General features: G+C 45.9%; 1 long non-coding RNA gene across 1 annotated transcript; it reads right to left on the bottom strand.

The window, feature by feature from the left end:
• Window positions 1-832: 832 nt before the first annotated feature.
• Window positions 833-1,332, bottom strand: LOC125740231 (uncharacterized). The gene is made up of 3 exons (XR_007397473.1): window positions 1,277-1,332; window positions 1,130-1,187; window positions 833-868 (listed from the first exon to the last, which is right to left on the bottom strand). It is a non-coding gene; the product is annotated as an uncharacterized LOC125740231 (long non-coding RNA).
• Window positions 1,333-8,459: the final 7,127 nt, after the last annotated feature.

Here is an 8,459-nt window from a genome sequence, read left to right as displayed (position 1 = left end):
TTATTGTTTTGGGCCTTAACTTGGATAATGGGAGTCAATAAATTGAGTGGCGACAGAATCCACGTAGCTGAACCCTAGTACACAAATTCATAGTATACCGTGTAGAAACTTTGGTTTTTAGTAAATTATGGAGACGATTTTAATGATTTTTTTTTCTCACATTATTAAATTTTCAGCACAAAGAGAGCAGCTGGTGAAACTGCCATTCTCGCAGGGAACAGAGTTTGAGGAACAATCAGAGGTGCCCCCCCCAGGTACTCTGTAGTGGCAATTTGTAGTGGGTAATGCTGCAAATAAGTACATTCCCCTATAATGGACTTGGGTGACAGATGGACGGCAGCTATAAACCGAGGCCACCGAAGATGGTTTAGTCAGCCAAAGTCATCGAAGACCTTTATTTTTGATATTTTCTAGCCTCGACCCCCCCCCCCCCCCAGAAAAATCAATGGAAGGTAATCTACTCTGTCAATGGAGGGAAAGTGGAGGTGACCTCTCTATGTCCTGACCCCTTTTTAAATTCCTCTATCAGTGTCCTGCAGAAGGGCTGCTGATTTGATTCTGCAACCTCCAGCCAACAAAGCAGACGACCCAGAATTAGGCACGACTTCGCATGATTTAACACATGCAGCTCGGTGCCTGAGCAGGCAGCACCTGAGTCTTACACCTCCAGGGTTGTTGGTTCGATTTCTGTCCCTGGCTCTGTCTGTGTAGCTCGGCTGGGTTTCCTCCAAGTGCCCCAGTTTCATCCCGCAGTTCGGAGATGTGCGGTTAGATGAACGGGCATCTCTAAAATTGCCAGTAGAGTGTGGGCGTGTGTCCTGCGATGGACAGGCATCCAGTGTGTCCCCTGCCTTGTTTCCTGTACTTCCTGGGACAGGATCCAGAGGTCATGGAAAATGGATGGAATTATCATTCTGAGCCAGAATGTTCCAGAAAAACAGACATAATAATGTCTTTTTGTTCTAAGTCTGGTTGAAGTTTTCTCAGTTCATGTGCTTTAGCAGCAATGGCACAAAATGTTCCGTGGGATCAATGACAGCTACTACATGTTTACATATATAAAGATGATCAGCAATTAGCCTATTTAATAGGCCCTCCCACCCAAGGCATCGTAATTTTAAAACCTCACATGAGAGCGACTTTGGAGCCTGCTGAACGTGGAATGGATGTTGAAGAAAGTTTAAGAGCTGCAAAGAAAGGTGTAGGGCAAACATTTACCATTAGTCTGCGCAATTAGGCTGTACGGTCCAAATATGGGTACATCAAAGGTACTTACACAGCCCAAGGTTTCAAACTGCTTTTGCTGGAAGCTCCCATGTAGTTCAAAGTTACAGAAAGTGTATAATACAAAAACACAGTGACAACTGCTTTTTCCATCCATCCATCCATCCATCCATCTTCCAATCACTTATCTTGGTTGGGTTTATATATATATATATATATAGCTCTGGAATAAAATAAAAGATCACGGCAACAGTATTAGTTTCCCTCATTTCTGAGTTTATGGGTTTTCTTCTGTGAAAAATATACATTTTTTTGTAAACTGCAGCCGGGTTCTTCCCTGCTTCTCATTAATGAAGGGCTTCTTCCTTGCTTTATGGGACTTCAGTCCTTCTCCTAGGAGCCTGATACGAACTGTCCTAGCAGTGCACTTCACACCTGCACTTAATGTCTCCCATTCCTTTTGAAGGTCACTTGATGTCATCCTCCGAATGATGAGAAAATGTCGGATAAGTTGACGGTCATCTCTGCATTAGAAAGTCGCTTCCCTTTACCTAGCCGGTTTCTGGTCGTTCCCAGTGTCGCCTGCTTCACCTTGTTTTTGTGTATTGCATTCTTAGAAATTTTGAGCCTGGAGTCATCCTGCCACTCAGCATAGTCTTCTGCCAGCAGAACCAGGATTAAACGAGGATTTAATTAACAATGCAGATTCTTACAAAATATGGAGTAGTCTCTTAATTTCTGCCCAAGCTGTAATCGATGACGGGCCAAGAAGCAAAACAGAAACCGAATACATTGCTGTGTTTTACTGCCATCTGTGTAGGTAGGTTATAAGTTAAAGCAAGGCTAAAGCTAACGACAGCAAGCTATGATCTCGACGGCAAAGAAAAGCCAGGCATTTCGAAGCACCCCAAAGCCTTCGCTTTCATTTTTAAAGGAGGCGTCGGAGGAGTTGGGCACAAAAGTCACGATTAACCGGGTTCTCTGCCTGCGTTTTAACCTCTGCTATTAGAATAAAGCATTTTCAAATTTAAAATAACAACAAAAACATTTAGTAAAATACATAAAAAGCCAATATGGTAGCTGATTAGCGCAGTCATCGGGCCGACAGCCGTGAGATCTTCATTCCTGTGAAGATGGATGAGCAATAGGAAAACTCTTCACACATTCAAACCGGCGTAATAGAGTTCCTGCACCTGACTGCTGTTGTGGAAGAATGGTACTAGTGTTAGGGGGAACTATGGGGTCCATGTTTTGTCTTAGGCCTTAGGCAAGATGCTGTTGCTTGTTTGCATTGTGGTTCGGAACAACACATTGTCCTAGGCTTCGGGCCAGAGTATGTTGTTGTTGCTCTTCCTCTCCACCGTATGTCTCGCTGGCTGAAACCTCTTCCTCACACTGCTGGACCTGTATGACTACCTGTCATGCCCAGCCTGTCCACTTCACAGGGCTGGGACGCCGAGACAGTGTCGGTCAATACATTAGGAGACATAGGCAACTGCCTAGGGCTCCATCTTTTGAATGGATGCCTATTAAGCAAACTTCCAGCACTGTCCTGGCGTGAGCAGCATGTATAACATGCTATGCACCATCCAGAACAAAGTGAAATTGGGTGGTAAGGTTTGCCAGGGTAGGGGTCCCTGCGGTGAAGCTTGCTTAGAGCACCACATGGATGGAGGGGGGGGCGTCCTTGGCTCCCATCCACGAGCCCTGGGGCGGCAGGCTTCAGACTCCGCGACCTTTGACCTTGCCGAGAGCTGGCCTGTTCCGCGGCTCTATGTCTAGGACGTGGACAGCCTGGAGAAAAAAAACCAAACAAACAAACCGAATGAAGATCAGATAGCCTTTTCTAAACAGCGAGCAGGACACGGCTTAAACGCGGGGTTCTTTCTGGCACTGAGGAAGTATCGAACTCTCGTTATCTGACTCGTCCCTCTCTCTCTATATCATCTATCATGTATTATTAATCATCTGTCTATTTATAATTTAGGGCCTTCGTGTTTATGCAATGCGTGCAGCCTTTCAGCTTGTCATGTCTAATCTGCTGTTTGCGTCGTGAGGACATTTCACACCGCTGCCAGCCGGAGTTAAATGAATCCCGTCTCACTCCCGCACCCGCCCTCGCACCCGCAGCCGATCGACTGTCGGCCTGTATTCACCCAAAATGCGGAATTAAATTGGAATTGTTTATGCCGCTTTGTCTCCGTTGACGAGTGAGTGACGGTCCGTGCCGTGTCGTTCTCCGCGGACCCAAGGATTCCTGACAGCGTTTACAAAGGCAACACAGCAGGAAAATTATATCTCTATAAAGCCCCGTCGTCAGCACTTTAAGCTTCTGCGATTGCTCACTTTTTTGTTGTTTGGCAGTTCTGACTCGCAAATGCAAAAAATAAATAAATAAATAAATCTCAGACTGTGGGAATCAACTAATGTCAGCTTCTGTATTTCCAGGGCGGAAAGAAAAAAAAACAACTGAAACTGTAATATTTTTCAGACTGACAGTCCCGAATTAATCTTCAACTCTCAGTTCACTACCAGGACAGTAAGCCGGGCTCATCAGGACTGTAGAGGGCGTAGTGTTTAAACAGCTGGGCCCAACATCTGTGGGCTGTGGAGAGCTGTGTTTCCTCGTTGAAGGATCTAGAGACAAAATCTCCTTAAAGCAGTCAAACATTCTGCTCTTTTATGACGTTCAAAAAGGTAATAAGTAACAGCGACTCGGGTGTAAGAAGTATTTTATAGTGCGATACTTTCCCAAAGATATGCATAAGAGACTCCGAGATTTACGACAGCTGCAAATCACTAGCTGCTTAATTGCCTGCATCAGAAGTTGTATAATTGATCCTGTTTTGAGATGTCTGAATGATTCACAGTGCAGAAAAATTTATAGTCCAGTCTCTCGCTCCTAACATCTCCCCTAATTAACGTGAAGTATACTACACATATAAATTTTTCTGTATTTTTTTATAATCCACTTTTTTACGTGTAATTTTCTGACCTCTATAGCTGCTTTGCCTTTAAACTGAGGCCTCCCAGGTTATTTTTCTCATTGTCAAATACAGCCGCATGTGGCGGCGTCGACAATCAGCGGTACGAATAATCCACGCCACATGTAAATGATGCGGCACTAGCAGCATGTTGGCGTGTCTGTCCACACTCTCCTGGTCCTGCTCTCCTTTTTATCTCTGGACTGTATTCAGGACACATGATGAACATCTAAACCGCTGCTGCGTGATTTATTGATATGACCTCTGCTTCGTGGCGTACTCTTGCAGGGCCAGCATGCCCCTGGATCGCCAATCGTATTGGGATGCGCCGTCCATACTGTGGGGGCTCCGGTTCCATAGCTGGACTGAAGTATCTGGAAAAAGTCATGAATAAAGTATGTCTTTCTCTCTGCAAGGCTATGTGCAAAGTATTTTTTGAAATTCTTCTCCTTGGTAACCAAGTGTTGAGGGTGATGGCATGTAGGTAAAGTGAAGGATTAACTGTTCGATGAGAAACTGTTGGTTTATGGAAATGTCTATGGGCAGTATCTTGCTATTCTTTTATCAGGTACGACTGCTGTTTGTTATTATCATCATAATGGCTCTCGGCTAACTGGTGTTTCTGAAGTTCCACCCGGTGTTTGGCTCAGCAGGTATGGACTCTGTGTTTCTCATCAGTAGGTTGTTGGATCAAATTCTAGGCTTAGCAGAATGACTTCACTGTTGGGCTCCTAACCCCCGGTTGCTCTAGAGATTATCTCGCCCTGGTTTCCCCCCCCCCCGGAAAACAGGACCTGCTAAATATGTGAATGTAAATTAGGCGGTAGTTAGGTTCCTCACGGGCTGGAACAGCATAACACCTGGGTTTGAGGCTGCAAGGTGGGTGAACGTCCTGTGACGTATTATGTGGATCATTTATGGAGTGGAAGCTAGAACTTTCATGACAATCATCGGGGATGATTTGGCGCCCTGTCTCCTTGTAGCCGCGGCTCCCGGAAGTTTCTGTGGGGGATTAGCGTCAAGGCAAGCGCCAGTGCATCAAACTGTCTCGGGGGGAATAAAAATGGCCGTCGCATATCTCCACGCAATTAGGGGGCATTGCAATTGCGGGTTAAATTGCTTTTACGCTAGAATGCATGTTTGACAGGCTGATAATGTGCAATGTTTGGCTGAGCACGCTTCTGAATTTCACGCCAATATGGGTGTGTTTCTGTGCCTGAAAGCCTAAAAGAGGCGTATGATATACACCTGAATTTTCATCCTGCTTCCGCTGAAAAATGGCATGGAACTGTTCTAAATTGTACTTAATAGGAAATGCTATGCTTATATTAGGAATTGGTTAGACAAAAGGATAGATAATAGGTTGTTTGCTCTTTAAATTGGGTTTACTGGTGTTCAGGCATCGACATCCATTCTGCAAGGATCTGATCAAAGTGATTGTATCAAAATACACACAATGTAAATGTTTGTCTTCGTGTTCAAGACAGAAATTCACAGTTAATTATGTGGGGGGGGGGGGCAATGGAATTATTGAAAAAAGAAAAAAACAGCAGAGCAGCGAAATAATGCTCAGAAACTGATAGATATGAACCAAGAGCAGGACAGTCTAACAGAGTTACACAGCACAATGTGCCTCTTCGCCCCTAATTCCCGTCTTAAGGAGGAAAATGAGACTTTGTTCGGGAATAACAGACACTCTGGGTTGGCTTATAAAACGCCCCCATGGAACTGTGTTGCATTTCTGTCGATTTAAAAAGCCAGAAACCTGGACTCATTTGTTTCCAAGGCAGCTCCCAGGGGGGCAGGACATGAGCCCCCCACCCCATTAAAAGAGCACTGAGCTCCTTACAGGATCGATCCCTTTCCTGATTGAACCTGTTTGGGCTTCTGGCACAGAACTGTGGAGACTCTCTGTGAAGGGGGGGGGGGGGGGGGGTCACATGATCACAAGTACACGTGCTGCTGTTTTATTATTCTTAAATTTATTATTAATATTATTTCTCCATAGCCTGACCTGGATAAGCAGTTAGTAGGACTAGTAGTGATGTACTCCAGTAAGTTTCCTGTAAGAATGGAGGTGAGTGTTTAAGAATCACCCATGCCCCCCCACCCCGCCCACCCCAGGCTCAGCTGAGTCCCAGTGGGGGAGGGCAAGGTGATATCTGCACCCCCCTGGCCTGCCTGTGTGCAGCCATCCGTGCCAGGCGTGCAAACATTTTCATTCCTCGTTCTCCGGGGGGATTTGGCCGGGTGGCACGCGCTGATAGCTGCTCGTCACTGGGCCTGCGTGCAGATTTGCCTGCGTGGCTGTGCACACGCGCATGCCCACACACACAGCCGCAGGTACAGCCGGGGGAAGGGGTGGGGGAGCTGTGCAGTTCTCATTGAAAAATGCCCCCGTGTGCCCTCCAGACAGTGCTGGGTTAATGAAATGCTCTGGGGGAGGAGGGGTGACAGAACTTTCCATAGGCCAACTTCTGGAATCTTCCAGTACTTAATAACCAGTAAAGGTCAAACAAAAGGGCCCCTCTGCGATCATCACCACATTCATTATCGGGCCGCATAAAATCACGGGGAAATGAATGCGACAGCCGAGGAGCGTCTCGCTTCGAAGGCGGGCTCTCTGTTCGGCATGCAGGCACCGCATTTGAGGGTGCGTGCGCCCCCACTATTCATCAATTTCAAATACAATTACTCAGACCGACGAAGGCCTTAATTACACAGCCATAATTATGCCGTTAGATAATAAATGATGCGCCTTACGCGACGCTAGCATGTAGCATTAGCTTTCTGTTGACGCGGGCCTTCTCCCAGAGCGGCTGCTGTGTGAATACTCCTTTTTTTAACATAACTTTCTCCACAGTAGCTTCCAGTAATTGTAGTCTGAAAGCACAATGGGCTTAATTTTTCATAGTCAAATGACGAAAAAAACGGACAGAGATTCTCTGTCTCCGTAACCTAAGGCATGCGATGGATTTCTGACTGTTGTTCAGACAAGCATGCAGGAGGGTTTGTCAAATCATTGAATTTGTAATATATTTTAAGGTACATGAAGAGAATATGTGCAACGCTCCGACACATTACACTTACCAGAAGTCAGCCTCATTAGTCGGGGTGATCGATACGACATCCGATAGCAAACGCAGTTATTATGCGTGATTCTGACCTGAAGCGGACCCCGCTTACGTGAAATGTTACCCTGATACAGCTTTACCGTGACTTGGAAGGGAGAAAATAAATAATTAAAATAAGAAAAAAAGACTCCAACAAAAAAGTAATGGTCTTTGTGTTTGGAAGAAAGACATGTCTGTTAAATTGTGAAAGATGACAGTTTCCATCACGGTGTCCCATGCTTTAATTTCCCCTGCAGCACCTGTAGAATTGCAGCGGTAACAATAAGACCGATTTTTGAACTGCTATTGTGCTGCGAAGAGTAGAACGGGGTTTTTGCATTATTCCTCTTCTCCCCCTGCATTATTCCGAAGCATTTCAAAGCGTATCTCTCCCATTTCGGGGATTGAAAGTATAGCAATAAAATTTCGAGAGGGCCGATGTTCATGCGGGAAAATTCCTTGGAGCATTAGAGATCAGCGACACATTACAGAGGAAAGGGGAAGAAAGCAGGCTGCCTGCCTGCCCTGGTCTGAGAATATGATTCAGACAATTACCCATAATCCCTCATTCTACAGACACGTCGTGTCCCCTGTCAGGGGAGACGGGTGCGTGCATGAGCGCGTGGGACTTCATAAACGCCATCTCACATTTCCATCTTATTACGCCATAGGACTTGCCAATAACAAGTAAACAATGAAGCCTGGGGGGCAATCCAATTTGAGGTACAAATCAGACTAAGTCATCCCACTGTTATGGAGTGCCACCGTTTCAATCTATATTCACCGCGAATGGCCATCCCATAATAAACATATCGAAAACCAGTCCTAGAGGAACTAATAAGTCTAGATTAATAACGCCAATTCTCTTAATTTGGTAATCAGGGTAATTACAGGGGGACATGTTGCAGCTGCCTTTCTGTTTAGCAGGGACTTTATTACGCAGCAGAGGCGGGCTTTCGGTTGCCGTGGCGCAGAGCTGGGGAATGGCAAATGGGGGGGGGGGCTTCAGCCAACATGTACCTCGCACCTTTCCTGATGGGGGGAGGGGGTATCCTCACTACCCACAGGTGTCTGCCCTTCGCCACGAATGATGTGTGAATCTCTGCTGAATTTAATTACAGCGGTTTGGGTGGCGGCT

This window comes from Brienomyrus brachyistius, chromosome 4 (assembly GCF_023856365.1).
Source record: "Brienomyrus brachyistius isolate T26 chromosome 4, BBRACH_0.4, whole genome shotgun sequence".
Taxonomy (NCBI): Eukaryota; Metazoa; Chordata; class Actinopteri; order Osteoglossiformes; family Mormyridae; genus Brienomyrus; species Brienomyrus brachyistius.
The sequence above is the reverse complement of the archived record's forward strand: the minus strand, read 5'-3'. Positions and strand labels throughout refer to the sequence as shown.